The sequence below is a fragment of the Tursiops truncatus genome, chromosome Y, assembly GCF_011762595.2.
Source record: "Tursiops truncatus isolate mTurTru1 chromosome Y, mTurTru1.mat.Y, whole genome shotgun sequence".
NCBI classification, from domain to species: domain Eukaryota; kingdom Metazoa; phylum Chordata; class Mammalia; order Artiodactyla; family Delphinidae; genus Tursiops; species Tursiops truncatus.
The window spans coordinates 2,681,816-2,706,114 of NC_133428.1; the positions used below are offsets into that span (position 1 = coordinate 2,681,816).

The 24,299-nt window shown below is 44.0% G+C and overlaps 1 protein-coding gene across 1 annotated transcript in view; it reads left to right on the forward strand.

Moving 5' to 3' along the window:
- Positions 1-24,299, forward strand: part of LOC117307483 (pseudouridine-5'-phosphatase-like) — a 452,112-nt gene that overhangs the window by 246,801 nt on the left and 181,012 nt on the right. Inside the window, exon 5 of the transcript XR_012329446.1 lies at positions 23,488-23,590. The gene's annotated coding sequence lies outside the window, so the exon portion shown is untranslated. The remainder of the gene's footprint in view (positions 1-23,487; positions 23,591-24,299) is intronic.

Consider the following 24,299-nt stretch of genomic DNA (forward strand, 5'->3'; position numbering starts at 1 on the left):
GAACAAAAGAGAAAGGCTGCATCTTCAGAAAGGCACAGAGAACTTCAGATATGAAAGCAGAAGCCTGACATGCTATGAAACAGGAAACCCAGACTTGAGGGAAAAAGGGGAGATATCTCGAGGAGAGATGGAAGCATCCCTTAGGCCACATTAGAGCCTTAAGACTTTTAGGGCATTTCGAGCTGTGCTGAAGAGTCTTAAATAAGAGAGTGACATAATCACAGTTCAGAAGATCATGTTAGGTCTTGGTGCGGAAACCATCAGAAAAGGATGTTGCATTTCATTGTATTTGAAGACTTACACACAAATAATTTGAATATATATACAATAAAATATTACTCTGCCATAAAAAAGAATGAAATCCTGTCATTTACAACAACGTGGATGGACTTGGAGGGCATTCTGCAAAGTGAACTAAGTTAGACAAAGACAAATCCTGTGTGATTTCACTTACATGTGGAGTGTAAACAATACAACACACTAGTGAATATAACAAAAAAGAAGCAGCCTCACAGATACAGAGAACAAACTAGTGGTTCCCAGTGGGGAAGGGGGAGGGGCAAGTTAGGGGGAGGAGGTTAAGAGGTACAAACTGTTAGGTATGAAATAAACAAGCTACAAGGTTATATTGTACAGCACAGGGAAGATGGACAATACTTTATAATTACTTTAAATGCAGTATAATGTATAAAAAATTGAATCACTATGCTGTGTACCGGCAGTTAATATAATATTGTAAATCAACTATACTTCAATAAAAAGGTCAGCTGTTGTTTAAAAAGGCTTATAACACAAAAAACACTGAAGTGTCCTACTCCATGACCTCTCCCATTTTCAACTGCTTCCCCAGAGGCCATCCACACTCTTACTATTCCTTCTGGAATTTAGAGGAAGGTGTTTATTCTGTTGTTTGTTTAGAGGTAGCTCTTCTCTGTTAGCATTAAAATGATTTGAAAGCAATCACCAAAATAAAACCACAAACGTCCATAGACCCACTGTCTCTCACTTCAAGATCTGATGCTATTTAGTGGTGGTGGTAATGGGGGTGTTAACTGCTGGAACAGTTTTCTGAATAATTCTAGAACGTATCCGTCTGTTTTTTAAAAATTAATTAATTAATTTATCTTTTGGCTGCCTCGTGCAGCACGCGGGATCTTAATTCCCTGACCAGGGATCGAACCTGCGCCCCCTGCAGTGGAAGCGTGGAGCCTCAACCACCGGATCGCCACGGAAGTCCCTAGAACGTATCCATCTTGTATCATCAAAAGTCTACACCCACTGAACAAAACTGCCCATTTCTCCTCTTCCCCAGCCCCCGGCCAACATCCCTCTGTTTCCTGCTTTCTTTCCATGCAAGAGTCATTTCTTCATTTGTTTTGGACCGATCCTTACTCATTTTTAAAGCCTGTGAACAGTTCTTTACCAAGACAAGATGCTGCATTGATGTCGATTGAGCTCTCTCTTTTTTTTTTACATCTTTATTGGAGAATAATTGCTTTACACTGGTGTGTTACTTTCTGCTTTAAAACAAAGTGAATCAGTTATACATATACATATGTTCCCATATCTCTTCCCCCTTGCATCTCCCTCCCTCCCACCCTCCCTATCCCACCCCTCTAGGTGGTCACAAAGCACCAAGTTGATCTCCCTGTGCTATGCGGCTGCTTCCAACTAGCTATCTATTTTACGTTTGGTAGTGTATATATGTCCATGCCACTCTCTCACTTTGTCACAGATTACCCTTCCCCCTCCCCATATCCTCAAGTCCATTTTCTAGTAGGTCTGTGTCTTTATTCCTGTCTTACCCCTAGGTTCTTCATGACATTTTTTTTTCTTAAATTCCATATATATATATATGTGTGAGCATACTGTATTTGTCTTTCTCTTTCTGACTTACTTCACTCTGTATGACAGACTCTAGGTCTATCCACCTCACTACAAATAACTCAATTTCGTTTCTTTTTATGGCTGAGTAATATTCCATTGTATATATGTGCCACATCTTCTTTATCCATTCATCCGATGATGGACACTTAGGTTGTTTCCATCTCCAGGCTATTGTAAATAGAGCTGCAATGAACATTTTGGTACATGACACTTTTTGAATTCTGGTTTTCTCAGGGTATATGCCCAGTAGTGCGATTGCTGGGTCATATGGTAGTTCTATTTGTAGTTTTTTAAGGAACCTCCATACTGTTCTCCATAGTGGCTGTACCAATTCACATTCCCACCAGCAGTGCAAGAGTGTTCCCTTTTCTCCACACCCTCTCCAGCATTTATTGTTTCTAGATTTTTTGATGATGGCCATTCTGACTGGTGTGAGATGATATCTCATTGTAGTTTTGATTTGCATTTCTCTAATGATTAATGATGTTGAGCATTCTTTCATGTGTTTGTTGGCACTCTGTATATCTTCTTTGGAGAAATGTGTATTTAGGTCTTCTGCCCATTTTTGTATTGACTTGTTTTTTTTTTTTTGTTATTGAGCTGCTTATAAATTTTGGAGATTAATCCTTTGTCAGTTGCTTTATTTGCAAATATTTTCTCCCATTCTGCGGGTTGTCTTTTGGTCTTGTTTATTGTTTCCTTTGCTATGCAAAAGCTTTGGAGTTTCATTAGGTCCCATTTCTTTATTTTTTGTTTTTATTTCCATTTCTCTAGGAGGTGAGTCAAAAAGGATCTTGCTGTGATTTATGTCATAGAGTGTTCTGCCTATGTTTTCCTCTAAGAGTTTGATAGTTTCAGGCCTTACATTTAGGTCTTTAATCCATTTTGGGCTTATTTTTGTGTATGGTGTTAGGGAGTGATCTAATCTCATACTTTTACACGTACCTGTCCAGTTTCCCAGAACCACTTATTGAAGAGGCTGTCCTTTCTCCACTGTACTTTCCTGCCTCCTTTATCAAAGATAATGTGACTATATGTGTGTGGGTTTATCTCTGGGCTTTCTATCCTGTTCCATTGATCTATCTTTCTGTTTTTGTGCCAGTACCATACTATCTTGATTACTGTAGCTTTGTAGTATAGTCTGAAGTCAGGGAGCCTGATTCCTCCAGCTCCGTTTTTCATTCTCAAGATTGCTTTGGCTATTCACGGTCTTTTGTGTTTCCATACAAATTGTGAAATTTTTTGTTCTAGTTCTGTGAAAAATGCCAGTGGTAGTTCGATAGGGATTGCATTGATTCTGTAGATTGCTTTGGGTAGTAGAGTCATTTTCACAATGTTGAGTCTTCCAATCCAAGAACATGGTATATATCTCTCCAACTATTTGTATCATCTTTAATTTCTTTCATCAGTGTCTTATAATTTTCTGCATACAGGTCTTTCGTCTCCTTAGGTTGGTTTATTCCTAGATATTTTATTCTTTTTGTTGCAGTGGTAAATGGGAGTGTTTCCTTAATTTCTCTTTCATATTTTTCATCATTAATGTATAGGCATGCCAGAGATTTCTGTGCATTAATTTTGTATCCTGCTACTTTACCAAATTCATTGATTAGCTCTAGTAGTTTTCTGGTAGCATCATTAGGATTCTCAATGTATAGTATCATGTCATCTGCAAACAGTGACAGCTTTACTTCTTCTTTTCCAATTTGGATTCCTTTTATTTCCTTTTCTTCTCTGACTGCTGTGGCTAAAACTTCCAAAACTATGTTGAATAAGAGTGGTGAGAGTGGGCAACCTTGTCTTGTTCCTGATCTTAGTGGAAATGCTTTCAGTTTTTCACCATGGAGGACAATGTTGGCTGTGGGTTTGTCATATATGGCCTTTATTTTGTTGAGGAAAGTTCCCTCTATGCCTACTTTTTGCGGGGTTTTTATCATAAATGGGTGTTGAATTTTGTTGAAACTTTTCTCTGCATCTATTGAAATGATCATATGGTTTTTCTCCTTCAATTTGTTAATATGGTTTATCACATTGATTGATTTGCGTATATTGAAGAATCCTTGCATTCCTGGAATAAACCCCACTTGATCATGGTGTATGATCCTTTTAATGTGCTGTTGGATTCTGTTTGCTAGTATTTTGTTGAGGATATTTGCATCTATGCTAATCAGTGATACTGGCCTGTAGTTTTCTTTCTTTGTGACATCCTTGTCTGGTTTTGGTATCAGGGTGATGGTGGCCTCATAGAATGAGTTTGGGAGTGTTCCTCCCTCTGCTATATTTTGGAAGAGTTTGAGAAGGATAGGTGTTAGCTCTTCTCTAAATGTTTGATAGAATTCGCCTGTGAAGCCATCTGGTCCTGGGCTTTTGTTTGTTGGAAGATTTTTAATCGCAGTTTCAATTTCAGTGCTTGTGATTGGTCTGTTCATATTTTCTATTTCTTCCTGATTCACTCTTGGCAGGTTGTGCATTTCTAAGAATTTGTCCATTTCTTCCAGATTGTCCATTTTATTGGCATAGAGTTGCTTGTAGTAATCTCTCATGATCTTTTTTATTTCTGCAGTGTCAGTTGTTACCTCTCCTTTTTCATTTCTAATTCTATTGATTTGAGTCTTCTCCCTTTTTTTCTTGATGAGTCTGGCTAGTGGTTTATCTATTTTGTTTATCTTCTCAAAGAATCAGCTTTTAGTTTTATTGATCTTTGCTATTGTTTCCTTCATTTCTTTTTCATTTATTTCTGATCTGATTTTTATGATTTCTTTCCTTCTGCTAGCTTTGGGGTATTTTTGTTCTTCTTTCTCTAATTGCTTGAGGTGCAAGGATAGGTTGTTTATTCGAGATGTTTCCTGTTTCTTAAGGTAGGATTGTATTGCTATAAACTTCCCTCTTAGAACTGCTTTTGCTGCATCCCATAGGTTTTGGGTCATCGTGTCTCCACTGTCATTTGTTTCTAGGTATTTTTTGATTTCCTCTTTGATTTCTTCAGTGATCACTTCGTTATTAAGTAGTGTATTGTTTAGTCTCCATGTGTTTGTATTTTTTACAGATCTTTTCCTCTAATTGATATCTAGTCTCATAGCGTTGTGGTTGGAAAAGCTCCTTGATACAGTTTCAGTTTTCTTAAATTTACCAAGGCTTGATTTGTGACCCAAGATATGATCTATCCTGGAGTATGTTCCATGAGCACTTGAGCAAAATGTGTATTCTGTTGTTTTTGGATGCAATGTCCTATAAATATCAATTAAGTCCATCTTGTTTAATGTATCATTTAAAGCTTGTGTTTCCTTATTTATTTTCATTTTGGATGTTCTGTCCATTGGTGAAAGTGGGGTGTTAAGGTCCCCTACTATGAACGTGTTACTGTCGATTTGCCCTTTTATGGCTGTTAGTATTTGCCTTGTGTATTGAGGTGCTCCTATGTTGGGTACATAAATATTTACAATTGTTATATCTTCTTCTTGGATAGATCTCTTGATCATTATGTAGTGTCCTTCTTTGTCTCTTGTAATAGTCTTTATTTTAAAGTCTGATTTGTCTGATATGAGAATTGCTACTCCAGCTTTCTTTTGGTTTCCATTTGCATGGAATATCTTTTTCCATCCCCTTACTTTCAGTCTGTATGTGTCTCTATGTCTGAAGTGGGTCTCTCGTAGACAGCATATATATAGGTCTTGGTTTTTTTTTGTTTTTTTTGTGGTACGCGGGCCTCTCACTGCTGCAGCCTCTCCCGCTGCGGAGCACAGGCTCCGGATGCGCAGGCCCAGCGGCCATGGCCCACGGGCCCAGCCACTCCACGGCATGTGGCATCCTCCGAGACCGGGGCACGAACCCGTGTCCCCTGCGTCGGCAGGCAGACTCTCAACCACTGCACCACCAGGGAAGCCCGGGTCTTGTTTTTGTATCCATTCAGCCAGTCTGTGTCTTTTGGTGGGAGCATTTAGTCCATTTACATTTAAGGTAATTATCGATATGTATGTTCCTATTCCCATTTTCTTAATTGTTTTGGGTCCATTATTGTAGGTCTTTTTTTTCTCTTGTGTTTCTTGCCTAGAGAAGTTCCTTTAGCATTTGTTGTAAAGCTGGTTTGGTGGTGCTGAACTCTCTCAGCTTTTGCTTGTCTGTAAAGGTTTTAATTTTCCATCAAATCTGAATGAGATCCTTGCTGGGTAGAGTAGTCTTGGCTGCAGGTTTTTCTCCTTCATCACTTTGAATATGTCCTGCCACTCCCTTCTGGCTTGTAGGGTTTCTGCTGAGAGATCAGCTGTTAACCTTACGGGGATTCCCTTGTGTGTTATTTGTTGTTTTTCCCTTGCTGCTTTTAATATGTTTTCTTTGTATTTCGTTTTTGACAGTTTGATTAACATGTGTCTTGGCGTATTTCTCCTTGGATTTATCCTGATGGGACTCTTTGTGCTTCCTGGACTTGATTAACTATTTCCTTTCCCATATTAGGGAAGTTTTCAACTATAATCTCTTCAAATATTTTCTCAGTCCCTTTCTTCTTCTCTTCTTCTTCTGGGACCCCTATAATTTGAATGTTGGTGCATTTAATGTTGTCCCAGAAGTCTCTGAGACTGTCCTCTGAGACTGTTCTTTTCATTCTTTTTTCTTTATTGTGCTCTGCAGTACTTATTTCCACTATTTTATCTTCCAGATCACTTATCTGTTCTTCTGCCTCAGTTATTCTGCTATTGATCCCATCTAGAGTACTTTTAATTTCATTTATTGTGTTGTTCATCGTTGCTTGTTTCCTCTTTAGTTCTTCTAGGTCCTTGTTAAATGTTTCTTGCATTTTGTCTATTCTATTTCCAAGATTTTGGATCATCTTTACTATCATTATTCTGAATTCTTTTTCAGGTAGACTGCCTATTTCCTCTTCATTTGTTAGGTCTGGTGGGTTTTTATCTTGCTCCTTCATCTGCTGTGTGTTTTTCTGTCTTCTCATTTTGCTTATCTTACTGTGTTTGGGGTCTCCTTTTTGCAGGCTGCAGGTTCGTAGTTCCCGTTGTTTTTGGTGTCTGTCCCCAGTGGCTAAAGTTGGTTCAGTGGGTTGTATAGGCTTCCTGGTGGAGGGGACTAGTGCCTGTGTTGTGGTGGATGAGGCTGGATCTTGTCTTTCTGGTGGGCAGGTCCACGTCTGGTGGTTTGTTTTTGGGTGTCTGTGGACTTATTATGATTTTAGGCAGCCTCTCTGCTAATGGGTGGGGTTGTGTTCCTGTCTTGCTAGTTGTTTGGCATAGGGTGTCCAGCACTGTAGCTTGCTGGTCGTTGAGTGAAGCTGGGTGCTGGTGTTGAGATGGAGATCTCTGGGAGATTTTCGCCGTTTGATATTATGTGGAGCTGGGAGGTCTCTTGTGTCCTGAAGTTGGCTCTCCCACCTCAGAGGCACAGCACTGACTCCTGGCTGCAGCACCAAGAGCCTCTGCCTGGGGAGAAATTCCAGCGGCAGGCATGGGTGACACATCCTCTTGTTTAGCAGGTGGCAGCCCGGCAACTCCTCATTTTTCCTCTCCTGGTGCTCGGGTTCGCCATTCCAACCGCTTTACTAACCATCTCCCCACTTGGAGAGTCAGCGCCTTTAACCTCCTGTTTTGCACAGTTTGCAATTTGTGCCTCGATTGAGCTCTCTTTGAAATCCGAAGTCGCTTGGTGCCCTGATAAAGTACAAAAGTATGGGCTATAGTTGTTGATTGCCGTGCAGACTGCAAGTCCTCTCATCCTTGCGTGGTTCCCACATGTACAGAAAGGCATAAAATATTCCATTAAAATCATGCCTTCAAGGGACATCACTCTAAATATTCCCAATGAAGGGATCATTCTTAAGCTCTGTGTTCACCCCCACCCCCAGTGCCCAAGCCTGCTGCCCCAGAACTTTCAAATGGATGTCTTGGGGAAGGTCATTTGCATGCTGGTGGAAGAATGCAGTTCCCCTTGTTTTAAAGAAGGGATTATGGGGACTTTCACTTAAGACTCGAAGGGTTTGACAGAATTGTCAAAACTCCGAGGCGTCAGCTTGGCAAGATGAGCTGTTCAAAGTGACACGTGTGACATCATCCACAGCCCTGCATGGTGTGTCTCCGCGCCGCCTCCCCCTCCGTGTGCTTTGAGTCTCAGGATGGGAGATTAAAGTCTGTGCACGCCTTTCTCACCATCATTTACAGCCGTGGTGCTCACCCGGAGCTGCAAATCCTTCTCCCGGATAAGCCCCAGGAAGTCACAGGGCCACCGTGGTGCTGTCTCCTGGCACGGTGCCCACCACGGGAACATCTCCATGTCATTTCCTCACGTTCTGTTGGTCACCGCTGTCCCCCTCCCACGCTCTCTCCCCAGGACCTCTTTTCCTGGAGCCCCTTCCTGTGTTTCACTTCTGACTGTAGTCAGTCAGGGCAGCTCAGGGGCGCCTGGCCGCGCTCCGTTCACGTTCACGCTGAGGGTGCGGATGGACCCTCTGACTTACAGCTTCTTCCTCCTCGCGTACCTGAGCCGGAAGTGTTGACACTGGAAAATGACACACAGGATGGTTCCGGTAGGGGAAGCTCCCTGTTTTCAGGTCCAACGCGTCTCTGCTTACGTGGGTCAGCTGCTCTTCCCCAAATGTTAAATATGTGGAGAGAAATAAGAGCTGCATCCACGCAAACGTTATCTCAACCATACGTAGGCTAAACTCATAGTTTTCAGAATCAAAACGTGATGATTTGACCTGGTGAGAGAGTAAGAGACAGGGGTTCATAGTTTTGCCGGAAGAGACGTTTCACAGTGGCGTCAGGCAAATGGGCCAACACCCTGGTTCAAAGGGGAGTCCAGCCTGGGAATGGGGAAGGCGCAGTGGCCACTGTTGCGTCCGGCTTGGCCACAGGTCATGGGGTCATGCACACAGCTTCTAGTCTCAAGTCTCTTCACGTCCCTAATGCCAAACACACATGTCCAGCAGGTGACTGTCCACTCAACCGCCGAGGAGTTGTTCTCATGCGGCCGCCTCTGGGGCGGATAGTTCTTTTCACCCTGCTTTGCTGTGATTTGTTTCCAGGTATAGCTCCACAGCCATATTCTCTTCGGGGATAGGGAATTTTTCTTGTTCATCTTCGTGACCTTGGACTTGAGCACTGAAAACTACAAGGCACTTCAAACATGCTTGCAGACTCAGTGCACTATTTAAATTGTAAGTTTATCCCAAGGGTACAAAAGTTTCCATGCATGTTTTCAATGACTTTAACTGGACCAATTTCTATCAGCCAGGAGAACCATCGTCAATGCCTAACTAAAATAATGAACATAAACCTGCTTGGATACCACAGTAGTTACTATAATGCTCCCTTTTTTGACAATTTTGGATGAAAGAGAAGGGGAACGGGGAAGGAATTACGTCAGGCAAACGGTAGCTCTGTTTCCCCCATCCAGGCATCAGAATCAGAGCATAAATGTGGTGCCGCCTTCTGCATATAAAGGGTCATTTCCTGCAGGCACACATCAAAAGCACAGAATAAAATATACACTCCTGCAGGCTCCAGTTTCATGTTTATGAACTTTTTATAGGTTCTCTAATAGAGACGATGCCTAAAGTTTTGCCAAGGTGTGAACAATATTTTATAGCACGTGGGTGTATCCCCCACTATTCTCAGACGTGAGAGTAGAAACATGAATAGTTGAAACATTTTCTGATGAAAGCCTAGACTCCCCTGGGCATGAATCACATGCTTGCCATATACTGTTAGACACCCTGATACATATTATCCATTTAATGCTTATAAAGCCTGCTAAGGTAGAACTCTTCATCTTTGCAACATGAGGGGGCTGGGACCCAGATCCATGGTCCCAGTGCTAATAAGTGAGGGGATGTCAGGGACAGATTATCCTGCCTCTAAAAACACCTCTGCTAGACTCTGCTCCTCATTTACGGGATGTCCGTCTTTTGTCTTGTCTTTTTTTTTTCTTTTTTTAACCAGATATCCTTTTTGTAAATGTAACGGGTACCATCTTTTTGGCTAATACGCTCCATGAACATGTTTTTCCATAGTCCAGTTTAGTCACTTTTACTTGTCTCTCGTGGCGAACAAATGCTTCCCGGCATCTATAATAGAGACGCATATATTTCCATCTATCTGCATACGGCGATAGGAAACTCCATCCCATCGGGAGATCGCTTGGAGTAATCTGTCCTCTTGCATAGAGATGAGGACAGATGCTGAGCACCGTCCTGCGATGGCGTGCCCCGGGGAGTCCCCTCTGACCTTCGAGCCGGCCGCCGCCATTCCTCCAGGGTGGGGCTCCCGTGTGCTTGTCGTCCTGGAGGGAGATGTCACATGTCTGCCCCCAAAACAAGCCCTTACCCACCACACCTTCGCTACCTGTATCCACACACTAAAAACCCCCATGTAGCAATGCCGGGAGCCAGGACAGCCAGGTTCCGAGCGTTGCCCTTCACCAGCTGTGTGACTGCATATGCGGTTTTTCCTTCTATCTGGTCTTACTATCCGCCTCTGTAAATGTGGCTCGTTCCCAAGTGGGGTCCTGGGTCCAGCAGCATCAGCATCTCCTGGGAGGTTGTTAGAAACACACGTTATTCCACCCGACCCCCAGCCTACTGAATCAGAGCCTCTGGCGGGGGGCCAGCAGGGAGGGTTTCCACAAGTCCCCTGAATGACTCCCATGCGTGATAATGTCTGACAACCACTCACCTGGACCAGGGCCCAGCAAACTACTGCCCATGTGCCAAATCCACCGTAGTCCCGTCTTGTAAATAAAGTTTTATTGGAACACAGCCACAAAAAGAAATACCTCTCAGAGAGCCAGGTGAGGAATCTCTCAACGTAGCCTGAATAAAATGCTTTATCCCAGCATTAAAAAAAAAAAAAAAAAAAAATCCACTATGCCCCAAATCCTCTTCTTTCAATTTCAAAATCCACAGAAACAGGGACACAATTTCTCTTGCAAATGCAAGTGAGAAACTCAGACACAGCACCGATGGTGAGACACTGAAAACTAAATTTTGACTTACAGGTAATTCAGTGAGCCATGTCATTGAGGTGGGTGCTTTGATTATCAGGGAAAAGAGTAAGACAGTGGCATCCATGCATGGTCTTATTACGTTGCAATTACCCCACACCTAAGAAAGCAGGCACAGAGCGCCAACGTAGGGGTCACGGAGCTGGGTCCTAAGGGTTATTCTGCCCGCACACCGTTAACCATTGATGGAATGACCTCTCTGAGGAATTAGATGGACAGCAAAACACGTGAAAGCAAACCAGAAACAAACACACACAATGACAATGTCCTTTAGGGATTCTTGAGTGAAAACAGCACTTGAGCATAGCTATACAAAGATGATCTAGGCTGTTCAAGAAAAAAACAAATACGGAAACCTGCCATGGGCCACCTTTCCAGCGGCTCCATCTCACCCTTCATCGCCTAGTGGTCGTCGTCCTCGTGGCCAGTAACTCTCGGCGTTCTCAGAGCCCGGCGCTGTGTCTCCTGGTTTGTGGAGCACGTCCTCATACCCTTTGCCTCCCAACAGAATCCTATGTCCGTGTGTCCCAGCCCGTCTCTCTGGAGAACTCCCAAGACTGTACACTCTCCTGCCTAATCAGCATAATCCACTGAGATGCCTCAGGGGAATTTCAGCCTGAAGAAGGCCCCGCCCCACCCCACCCCCGGCCCCGCCCCACCCCGCCCCCACCCCCGCCCGCACTGGATTCTTGGGCCTCTCCCTTCTCCCTGGCCATTGCTCCAGCCTGACCACACACTCATAGATCCAGGATTCGTGCTACCTGGCCTTCAGCCAGCACGTGTTTCTCTCTCTCGCTGCTCCCCTCCCGACCTGAAATCTACCGTAAATTCCTGCCTAGGTGACTCTCGAGATGCCCCCAGTTCGGGGAAGAGGGTGTGGCTGCTGGAAGCTTGGGGAGGGAGACACACATTCGAGAAAAGAACCACAAAAACTGTGGTGATGATTCAGGGTCATGCCTCTCTCTCCCCAGCACCTCGTTGCACAGTGAGGGCAGGAAGAAAATCCGCTTTTGCTTCCGCTCTGCCTGTTCCGCGTGGTAAATGCACAGGAAACGCTGGTTGAATTAAAGCAGTGGTTCTCAACTGGGGACAGTTTTATCCCCCAGAGGGCATTTATGGAATCTAAAAAATACAACGAACTAGTGAATATCATAAAGAAACAGACTCGTAGATACACAGAACAAAGTAGTCGTTACCCGTGGGCAGGGGAGGAGGGGCAACATAGGGGTAGGAGATTAAGAGGTACAAACTGGATATTATGTATAAAATAAATGAGCTACAAGGACATATTGTACAACAAGGGGAATGTAGCCAATGTTCTATAATAACTATAAATGGAGTATAATCTTTAAAAATTGTGAATCGCTATATGGTACACTTGTAACTTACGTAATATTGTACAGCAACAATACACCAACTAAATAAAAAGATGCCTGTGCATGTTTACCCAGGTAAAACAGAATGAAAAATAAAATAAAACAAACATCCCACAATGCCCAGGACAGCCCCACATACTAAAGACTTATCTGGGCACCGTTTTTTCCCCATTTAACAGACACCATGAGGTTAGACAGACGGAAACAATGATCCCGTCTTGAAAGGTGGGAAAATTCAGCCGCTGTGAAGTTAAATGTCTTTTCTAAGACCTCAACGAAAAACACAGCACACAACCATGTCTGCCGATTCCAGATTTGCACTCCCTTCCCTGGAGCCTTCCAGCGGGGAGAGAACTTCAGTCAGATGGATAAACTCCAAGCGAAAAGGGCCCCCATACTGTGAGGAAGCATCAGATTGTCTGAATTTGCCCTGATTACCAGCCGTGGTCTGTATACACACGTGTGTGCAGCCTCCCTGGTGTGTGCATGTGACCATTTCCTGCAGCTCACAGCTTTCTTGACACTCCTCTGGGTGTCATTAATTCTGGAGCCTTTGGGATCACGTCGTTTCAGACAATTCTCTAACATCAAAATAATCAATGAAGAAATACGAATTACAATATTGAAATAATGAACGCATTCCCCCGCATTAATTCTCGCAGATATCATTAAGATGGCCCAAAAGAAAGAAAGTCAGTCTTGTCTCCCTCTAAGCCATGGCTCCGCGAGGAGGTGTGAAGGGTTGTGCAATTATCTGGTCGATTGATCGGTGGAGACTGTTCATCTATGGATCTCAGACGCCCCAGCCTATTTGTCTTATCTCCTAGCATGTAAATCCCTCAGCAGCGTAAACCAGGATCGTACCGTCTCCTTGGCCAGTGAAGACATGCGTCAAACTCGGACAAATGTAAATCTTGTATCAGAATTTTAGGAATTATCCTGTTGCTAAGAGAGAAATTCGGCATGAGGTTGGATTCCCCTAAGGCAGTCTTCCAAAGAGGGCCACCACTTTGTCCTCCTGTGGTCCCTCACCTGCCTTTCTTCCCATGCTCCCCTTGGCTGACGTGAAGGGATGATGAGGTGGGCGGCGTGCTGTCCTTTTTGCCTAAAAACCGAAAAATGCGTTTCATCTTTGTTTTGTCTTTGCCTCCATTTTCCACTTCGTTTCTGTAAGGATCCCCCCTGCAAGAGGACATAACAGATGTCTCGCCGCCTGTCCCCTCCTCCAGTCTCGGTTTCCCCACGAGTGAAGTGGGGAGCATAGTCCTTTGTCCAGCTGGCATTCTGAGGCCCCTTTTACACAGGAGGGAAGTCAGGTGCCGTGAGGCTGGAGTGTCTCACGTCAGCTCGGAGGCTGGAGGAGGGTGGTCTATCCGCTCGCGCTCTCTGAGGTGCAGTCTCCTGCCTGTACAGCGTGTACCGTCGTTGGCCTCCGTCCTGTGATCACAGTGGGGGCCGGAGGGCTTTTGTATAGTAAAGGGAAGACGTGAAGCACAGACCAATGGCTGTGCTTGTCGAGCGCAGTACTACCAGGGAAGTAAACATACGCAAACACGCCTGCGGACAGTCCTGCTTGAGCCGCTCATTCCTGATCTGTTCGTCGTCAGAGTCTGAGGACAAGGAAGTAGTGCATCCGTGCCACCCAGTGTTGCCCTCACCCCCCCTTAACACGCTCCACTTGCTCCCATGTCTTTTTCCTTCTTATGCCATGCCCTCTCCCCAGTGGCCACCAAATCGCTGCTTTCCCCTCACTTTGAAATCAGATCACCACCAGGAAACACACAGCACCAGCTACTAACGGGTGTAATTAATTGCGGCCGCAGAAAAGAGCTTCTGCGTATTTGAAATTACTTACGAAGAGGTGCACGCCAACCTACAGCGGGAGGTGATTCAGACCAGGGTGTCTTCTGTTGTCGAAAAGAGACCCTCTGGGGGGACTCAGGATGCCAATGCCCAGAAGAGAATGAATTAGTTCTTATGGAGAAAGTCGCCTGTCATAATGCGCAAGGCACTGGACGGGCCACCACATCTCTCTTCTTTCTTGGCAAAGTAAATAAACAACTTAAATAAACAATGACACTTCCCACCCATCAGCATGTCCTTTTTTTCCTTCTCCCCCCCCCACCCCGTCCTTCCCAAGACCCCGCCTTGTCCCGACCAGCAGTAATTACTTCTGTATCTGTGAAGGCAGCAACATATTTCCTTTGGTTAATGACGACGTTTCTTTGCATTGGTTCCCGTAGAGGAGTGTGGGCTGGGACATCGTGACAGTCTTCTGGGAGACACCAGTTTCGACCACGTAACAGAGGGCTGACTTTTGAAGCCCTTGGCCTAGGTGGTATCTGGGCCCAAAGGCAGTGTGTACGTGTAGGGCTTTTTGTGGAGGACGGTGGCCAGGAAGGAAAGGACATCGTGTGGGCATCTCACACACTTTCCTTTCTCAGCAAGTGCAGAGAGGGATTATGTGAAATTCAGCTCCTTGTACTCATTCCCTGGGGCCTCAGCAAACAAGGCTTGCGTCCTGAGGTCAAACAGCAGGTCTGCGCTGGCTCTGTCTGCCTCTCGACCTCCCCCTCCGTCAGCTCCCAGCCGGAAGGCAGGGGCCATGTGGAAGTGGCTGCCGGGAGCATGCTTCCCCTGCCACGCCCCACGGGGGTTCCTGGCAAAGACCGACAGGGCACAGAGGGAGAGATGCCAGGGCAAGCGCGCCTTGTGACTTTAGGCAGGTCTGGGTCGTTAATGGAAAGGAACCCAGGGCCTTGCTCAGAAGCCCGCGTAATTGACCACCAGAGCCGCCTGAGCGATGAGCATCGATCAGCCACACTTAGAGGCGGGCTTGCCGTCACTGTCATGTGCGGCCTCATTAGCAGAGGCCTGCTTGCTGAATTAGGTAGAATTTAGTGCCACCGAAATTAATGTGATGCTGTCTGAGCATCCTTCACCTAATAGTGGAAAATCAAGTTGAAGTGGTAGGAAACAGCACTCCCATTGAGAGCGGAAACATTTCAGAGGAGAAAAGAAGGAAACTTTTTAAAGTTTGCAGGGGAGAGGCCGACAAACAAATACTTTCTGTTTCTAATTACGGCTCAGAGCCAGTTTTTACATATATTAACCAAATTTACCTGAAAGAGCTAATGTTAGGGACTGTTAGTTATGGTGGCTGTTTTCTTTTATTTTTCCTCTAATGAGGATTAAGACTTTTCTCCCATTAGATAAAGATAGTAGGGAATACAGATTTACCATGATTTGCTAGCATCAGGAAATCTAATAAATGGAAGTTTGTCATTTAACCCTTTGAGAGGCAGAGTGGGGAGGATTGTTTCGAAGTTCTGACTTAGACTAGAATCAGGGAGAAGAGAGTTTAATCAACTGTCTGGCTGTTACAGATGCCAGACGTGTTTTTGCATCTGCAATATGTATAGAATATACTACCTCTTACTGAATTCCAGTTTTTCAGTGGAGCAACTTTTTAGTTAAGTAGCTCCCCTCTGTTAGGATTTCAGAGACTTTACCAAAAAAAAACCCCAAAAAACCCCCCAAAAAACCCCTAGTCTTCTGTATAGCACTCTTCAAATAGGTATCCATTTCATCTTTCTTGAGAAACTAATTAAGAAATAGTTATTCCTAAAATCATATTAATGAATGGACTATAAATAATTTGTGGATCATAGTTTTAAAGCCCAATTCTTAAAAATCTTTGATGGAATAAAAATAACGATTTTTTAAAAAAATCAACATATGTTCAATTTCTATTTCTGTCTTCCCAAGACATTTTGAGAAATGAAATACATAGCGTCTTACCCTGTTTATTCCAAGGCTTCTTTGATAGCAAAATATATTATTCATCTTTTGGTTTAGTAATGTGTTTGAACATAAAGAAATAAAGACCTTAAAAAATCTTCAACGGTGTCTTGAATATCAAGAGGTCATTGATCTTAAAATACCTTATTTATTTTGCAAGTTCAGCCAAGTGTGTTATGAATTTTTTCTAAAAGACTTAGGTCTATTTGAACCACTAAAACTATCACCTCATGAGTCTACACTTCCTCTAAGTCCCTTAGGTAAATAAGAATGAAATGTCATAGTAAAGAATCATCATGGTGAACTGAAAATCTGTTATAGGAACAAGAGTAAAGTTTTACAGTTAACCACATAGCACGTCTCCGGGTCATCTGTTTTACATCTTATTTTAGCCACATAAACTGGTCACTTGGAGATTGCTCCATAATCATACTGACATGCTTTATTTTTTAAATGCTTGCATGGCATTTTATTGAATGGGTATACCATAATTTTCTTCACCATTATTCTATTGATGGACATTTTAAATTACTTTCAAACTTGTATTGCTATGAATAATCATGCAATAAATATTCTTGTTGTATCCCATGGACCAGAAACAAACTGTTTAATAACTATTGCTTTAAAATATGATTTCATATCTGCGAGGAAAATCATAAAATATGATTTTCATATCTTCCATTTCATTTTCCCCCTTAATTAACTTTCTTTTCCTGAATCTTACTTGCTTTTTCGCATGTTTCCCCACCCCCCTCCTGTGAATCTTAGAATCAGCTTGTCTAATTCAGACAAAATTTGATTATCTTTTTCTCAAGTGTGAATGTGGGCATGTGAGAATAATGAAAAAATAAAGTATCCACTGTTACTGCCATTTGGAAAGATTCTGCATTGTAATACATTGGCTCTAATATCTGCAAGCGTGGCGTTACACCAACTGATGAATTGTGCACACATGACGAGTACAGTAGTCTCACCGTCAATGTCATTGACACCAGTTTCACTGACCACCAACGTCAACTAATGTGTGAAGTACTGAATACTTCTCATCTAAGCCATCGTCTCGTTACTGAACCAGACTTGTGTCCGCTCGCCCACGTGCAGTAAAGCCAATCTCCTGACACCAGGTCGTGGTGAAGGCAAGTGCCGTGTTTATTGCAGGCGCCAGCCAAGGAGTCAGGTAGTTGGTGTTTAAAAGGCCCAAGCTCTCCTGATGGCTTTCAGGAAAAGGTTTTTAAAGGCAGGGTGAGGGAGGGGGGTTGCGGGCTGTGTGATCAGCTGGTGGGCACTCTTCTGATTGGTTGGTGGTGAGGTCATCGGGAGTCAGCATCATCAACCTTTGGGTTCCAGCTGGTCTGGGATCTGTGTCCTGGTGGGCAGCACGCAGGTAACTTCTTCCACCTGGTGGGGCTTTCAGTATCTGCAAAACAGCTCAAAGGACGGGGCTCAGAATATGATCTGTAACCCTGAGGAAGAACTAAAGGTCCTTGACTTTGTTTAGTGGCTAAACTATTATTATTTTCTCTAGCTTGACTGTTTTCCTTTGCTTCTTCATTTTCTCACTTCTCTGATTAAATTTGCTCTTTGGAACTCAGAGAAGGCCTCAGAGACTAAAGCTTTTCTACAAACAAGGGTTGGGAGACACAAGGGGTTGTCTGTCCCCAAGAAGGCCCCAAAGGGTCCTGCTTGGTTTCAGTCTCAATATTTTTATCGTGTTCCTAACGTAGAGGATGGTGTTGGTGATCATATCACTTAGTTATCTACCGCAGTGTCACAAAGCAACGCAAAGTGGAGTGGCTTACAGTCACACGTGTTCATTTTCTCACAGTCTCTGTGGCTCAGTAACCTTGGAGTGGCTGAGCTCGGTGTTTCTAGATCAGGGTATCTGATGATGTCAACTGGGAATACACTGATTTGCATGGCTGTTGGCTGGAGGTCACAGTTCCTTACTGTCTGCTAGGAGAAGGTTTCAGATCCTTGACATGCTGCCTTCCCCATGGGGCTGCCTGAGTGTCCTTACATAGCAGCTGCTGGCTTTCTTCAGCATGAGTGAACCAAGCCAGAGAGCAAGACAGAAACCATAATGCACTTTATGACCTTGGGAATCAGGCACCATCACTGTGTGAACAGTAGTGTCCTATTGGTCAAACAAGCCCACTGTGAAACAGTGCAGGGAAGATGTATATAAGGGTGTGAAAAGCAGGGGCAGAGATCATTGCGGGCTGTGCAGAGCAGCTAACAGCCGCTTGAAGAACTGACACTTTGAGTTCTCACTCAGGAGCCAAAGACAGATGAGTTTTAATCAAATTTTCAGTTGCATACAGTCTAGTGAATTCCTTTTATAATTTGGTCTCATCAGCAATATGTTGAATTTATTGTGTATGATGACCACCATTAAGAAGGTGGTCACTCAGATAACCTTTAGGGAGACTCTAACTGCAGTCTCTTAATTTATCAAGTTCTTTTTCCTTTATTTTTAGCATAATGCTTTTAACATTTCAACAATTTAATTTTTTTCCTCCTCCATAGTTAATTCCTCATTTAGGTTGAAAATTATTTCCCTAAACCAACAGAGTTCAAACTGTTTCTCTCAAAAGCACCAGAGATTATACCATCTGCTATGTACCTGACAGAGCTACACGGTGGACATTTGCAACAATCTGGAGGAATACGTCCTTTACACTAGTCACATCTCACCCATTTATAAGATCTCTGCTTTGTTCCAGAAAGCTCAGATGAGGTGAATAACTTTGGAATGATTGAGTGATATGGCTTCCTGTCCTCTTTAATTTCTCTCTCTCTCTCTCTCTGTCTTATTTGGTCTTTGATTACAAACATACACATATCAGTACAGAATCTAGAAAGACTTGGGTGCTCCAGTGATTCTGCCAGATGTAAACTACAAAATATAACGTGTTTTGAAGTGAATTCTTTACTCAATTCTGTATGCCCGAAGTAGGAGAGTTGAGCTAATAGATTGGTGGGAACTAACTGGGTAGAAAAATTAAAAACAATTTGGTGGAGGAAGCACTTGAGTGTGTTTTACCATTTTGTCCAGGAAACTTTGGATCTTTCTTTTTATTCGTTCTTTTCCATCCATAACTTGATCGCTCTTAAGTAATAACTTTAGTCCAAAATATCAGTCATAACAAAGGGACTCGCTGAAAATTACTGCTCATCAACACACATACGTGCATGCGCGCACACACGCTCTCTGAACCTAATTAAAGCAAACTACCATCAATTTCCATCCCTTAGGCATCTCTAATGATATAAAAAGTGTCACAGTTGATAGACAATAATAGCCTCCCATTCAGGGCTTCTTACGGTCTACAAAGCTGGCACTCACACAATGAATAAGACATTGACTTGGGATTGCTAATGATGTTGAACCACTGAGCTTCACTTCTTTTCAGAGAGGTTATAGTAGCAATTAACTTCATAATTCAGGTGGTCAAGACGACTCACTGTTGAAAGCCCCTAAGATGTCTGAACATCAATTTTCTTTTAGGACTGTACTGGAAAGCTCTAAAGCAGCAGTGAAACCTGCTGTTGGGAATAGTAAAGCTCTAATGTTGAGGAAGGAGACCGACCCATGGGGAGTTTCTCACCCCATTTTTCATGGGGACTGAAGAGTCATTATGTCTCAGTTTTTGACATATTCTAGGCTCTATTATACCTTTACATAATTTTCTTATTCAATAAGTCACATTAAAAAGGTGTGGGGAGACAATTCATTTGGGCTCTCTTGCATTTCTGCATCAACTGCAAGCAGAGGTACTGACGGCCTTTATTCTGAGCTGTCTTTTCAAGGATGTGTTACCAAACACAAGTTTGTGTGCCACACGCACAGTGAGGCCAAACAAACCGAAATGTTGCAGTTTGGAGCAGAGAAAGGTTTATTGCAGGGCCAAGCAAGGAGAACGGGTAGCTCGTGCTCAAAACCCCCAACTCCATGATGGTTTTGGGGGAAAAGTTTTTATCTGCAAAATTTGGGGTGAGGGCTGCAGGGCATGTGACCTTCCTCTGATTGGTTGGTGGTGAGGTAACAGGGCAGTGTTCCAGGAATCTTGTTCTCAACCTAAAGTTGCCATCCTCCACCTGGGTGGGAGCTTTAGTTCTTGCAGAAGAACTCAAAGATATTGTTATGTATATTCCTTGAGGAGGAACCAGGACCTGTCCCAAGGCTGTGCTGTTGTGTCTTGACTGCTCCTCTCTTGTTTCTGCATCCCCTCTCTCCCCTGATTAGTAACTGTTTGAACCTGCCCTTTGGAACTCAGGGAGATCTAGGAGGCTGAAACCTTTATCCTGAAAATAAGAAATGGGGGACAGGAAAAGGGTTTTGTGCCCAGGAGCCCCACAGGGTCCTGCTCAGATGTTTGTATAGCTAACAGCTTTGGAAGATAGACAGGGTCTTCCTCTAAAGCAAATGTCAGGTTTGCTTTATTTATTGCTTATTACAATCCCCATTTAATAAAGACAATGTCTTCCTCTGTTCTTACAATCAGACAGGTATACGGCCTATTATCAGTGTTCTGGCCTATTATCACATTCCCTAAGCACAGGGTCCCTCTCCCGTCACACAATCCACTGTATGTGCAGGCATCACCCAGCCCTCTTCATGTTTCCTGTGGGGACCAGCAGGAACGCTGCTACTCTGCTTCCTGCTGTCACTGTGAGAACAGACAATCTTTTGCCTCTGACCCAGGAGTCTCTTGTCTTCTGCCATCATCTGTGAAGCTCTGGTAGGCTGGCTAGTTGGAATGGAACCACACTAACATCTGAGGTCCTTCACCATTCTTAACAAAGGACTCCAGCTGAAGAACAGGGAGAAATACAATGATGTGAATCCTATATGAATATAAATATGCCCTTTAAGCCACAGCTTCTGTAGAACCTCTAGCAGCTAGGTTCTTCCCTGCTGGGACTCATAACCTCATATTTCATACTTTTTTCTTTCGGTGCTGGTCAAGCCCCCAAGTTCCTGGTGAGGCGGTGGACGGTAGGGATGCTAACAGCGAGTGCAGTAGATACAAGTAGGTCAGGGGAAGGAGAGAAGCTACCTACACTCTGGGGTCACATGGTATCCAACAGTATTTTTAAGGTCCGGCCAATTTCGCTTTCTTTCTAACCAGTACTGATGTGTCTGGGGTTTAAGGCTTCCCAAGTCCATCATTCTCTGCTAATTAGTCTGATATTACTCCTAACAATCTCTGCTGTCCAGCCTGGCCACGGTCCAAGTGGGCATCTAAGCAGCAAGTGGCCCTTTCTCTAGGGGGTGGTCCTTCACAGCAGCGATGCAGACGAGAAGAACAGGTAGGGTGACATGGATATAAAACTACATCCTTCATCGCTCAGCCTTGCTGGGCTCATCTGTGTCTCGCTTCCAGCTGTGCTTTCCCTGCCACAACGTGCTCACACTGCAGACTGAGTGATCTGGGCGAACCCTCCAGCAGCCTCTCATTCCACCCCGTACACAAGGCAAACTCGTTCTCAAGACCCCAGGGCTCCGCGTGGCCCCCCCTACCCTGCCCACCTCTTGAGCCGGCTGCCTTTCTACCTCCCTGGCTCAGTAGCCTCCGACCTTACCATCCTTTCTTCTCTTCTGTTGACAAACACGACTGCCTTCCCCAGGCTCTGCTTCCACCTGGTGCCTCTCCTCATGAAGACAGCTTAGGTGTCCTCTCTCCAGGCAAACCTTCCCTGACCGCTTGTCCAGAAGTGTTTCTCTATCTGCCAACTTAGCGTCATTCTTAGTCTCCTCACCCGTATGACTCATTCCATTTCTATGTTTCACACTCCCTCTCACACTAAACACATGTAACGTAAATTATTTTGTTCATGTACCTGTTGGTTTGTTGGTTGCTCGCTCCTGCTATAGTGACTAGGCTTCCTAAGAGCAACTTTATCTGTCCTGCCCCCTCCCCAGCGCTTAGAACACAGAGTTGGTGCTCACTGAGTATTTGTAGAATGAAGGTTTAATTCTTTGCCTATGAAGTAGGATAAGTAAACATTTGAGGCTACATATAAATTAGTTTTGTTTGTTTCTTTTTCTCTCATAAGCACAAGCTTTAGGAACAAAACCAGAGTGGCCAAAGTGTAGAAAACATTAGTCTGCTTCAAGATTTATAAATGTAACTTTTCCCAAGCTTTTGGCAATAACTACAGAAAATCTGCTTGAGTCCAATGATTAAAATGAAAGCAAACAACTGACCAGTAAGTATATAATAAGTTCAAGTATCAAGGAAAATTAGTCGTGAGAAGAAAGTCATTGATGACCATACTGTTCCGTTCTCGGCAAATAAGAAATAATGATGTTCCAAGTCTTACTCTCAGGTTATTATGCTATAAACATGAGAAAATTGTGTAAAAGAGTTTCAGGGAAAAATAATCGCCTACAGTTACATGAAGGATTGCGTAGCAGAGGACAAATAATTTTCCCTCCACCCTTCTGAGTTCTTTTCTGAGACCCCTGTAACAAAAGACAGCTTAATGAGAGAGAAACACACAGAAGTTCGTTTCCTGCCTGGCTCATGTCCACATGGGGGATACGCAGGGGCAAATGGGCAGCTCCCCCAGGCAGCTTTTGGGGAAGGCGAGGTGGGACATGAGCCTCTTTGGGGAGAGTCAGTGTGTTTTAGGAGAGATGATGGGGCGTTGGAAGGATGGATGGGAGGGGGGACTGTTTGTGATGAAGTGTGTCTGGGTGTGGTGTGGACCACACCTCAGTGTCTGCATCTCTCCTCTCTATGCTGCAGGCGTACATAACTATGTCTCTAGACTCCTGTCCTGTGCTGGGAGTCAAGTCTGCCAGGTTGATGACACTCCCATAGGGGACTGATGACACCTGGGTTCCTTTGGGAGGATCTGTCTTTAGGAGATAAAGTGGGGTTTAGAGAAAGCTTCTCCCTGCATTTGCTACTTTCCAAGTGCTTGTAGCCTAAAATCATCAATATACCAAAGTGGCGTATTTTGGGATGGTACGTCCTGAACCCCTGCTGGTACATTTGCGGGCAGCACATCCTGAACCCCTACACTCACATCTTGGGGTGGCACGTTCTGCTCCCCTTCGGTTGCATCATTTGGATTGGATTCAGCGCTAGTTCCACAGCATCTTAGAAAATAATAACATTCCACAGCACAAAAAGCAAAACCGAATATGACAGTAACAGATCACGAAATGGGGACATTCTCTGCAACCATGAGACATACTTTGTTTCTTCCCCAGCTCTCTAACTAAACAGTTTGCCCCGCAATACATTTTGCTAGGTGATCTGTGCCAATGCTCACAGCTAGTACGAGACACGGAGGTGCTTCAGTTTATATCTAGACACCAGCCCAAGGTCGAAAGGCCACATGTTCATTTGAGGCCAGAGCAAGGAGTTGTACGTTCTCTTGTCATAATTCACGTTGCATTTTGTTTTAGGCTATTCAGGATTCTGACGACATGTTGGCGGATTCATGGGTAGTCGAGCGCCCACCACATCATTTCTGAGCTCTGTCTACTGAGAGGAAGTCATATAAACCAGGTAAGCTGTACAAAAATTAACCAGTGACATGGCGATGGACCATTGTCGTCATCTTCCAGTGTGAATCTGTGACAGAGAGAGAGAGATGGGATGGGATGGAAACAGAGAGTCTGTTGGAAGTGCAGGACACAGGACAGAGGAGGAAGTTGAGAAAAACATGGGTTTTAAAAGGAATATAACAGGTTTCCGCTGACTTAACGAGATGTAGGAGGTGGTGGTAGAATGTTTTCTAAGATGCTTAGGAACGAGTCCCAGCAGTAAGATGGATGTGAGTGAATGCAGGCTCCAGAAGAAAGCAGCAGTAAAGGTGCACAGGTGGGCAGGTGAGGGATGCCCAGCGTTTAGTGGATTGGATGCTCTAACCTGGTGTCCAGAAGACTGCACACTCCTGTCCTGCTTGGAAGGCTATAAGGTGCAGGTGCTCGAAGTGGCAAAGAATGTTTGAAATATTTAAAATCAGAGCTAGGTCTTCTGACAGCAGGACTCCCCAGGAAGGTGGGTGCTGTTTCAGACAAAAGGAACCAGAGTCTGTACACAGTAACAGGAAGTATTCACCCAGACCGTGTCTTATTCTTTTCTTTCCTTTTGTTTCTTTCATTAGTTCTTCCCTTGTTTCTTTCTCTTTTCTTTCTTTCGAGCACCTGCTGGGAATTTCACTCAGAGAAGCCATACAGTTTCTTATAGTGTGTCTTGTACAGATGTACTATTC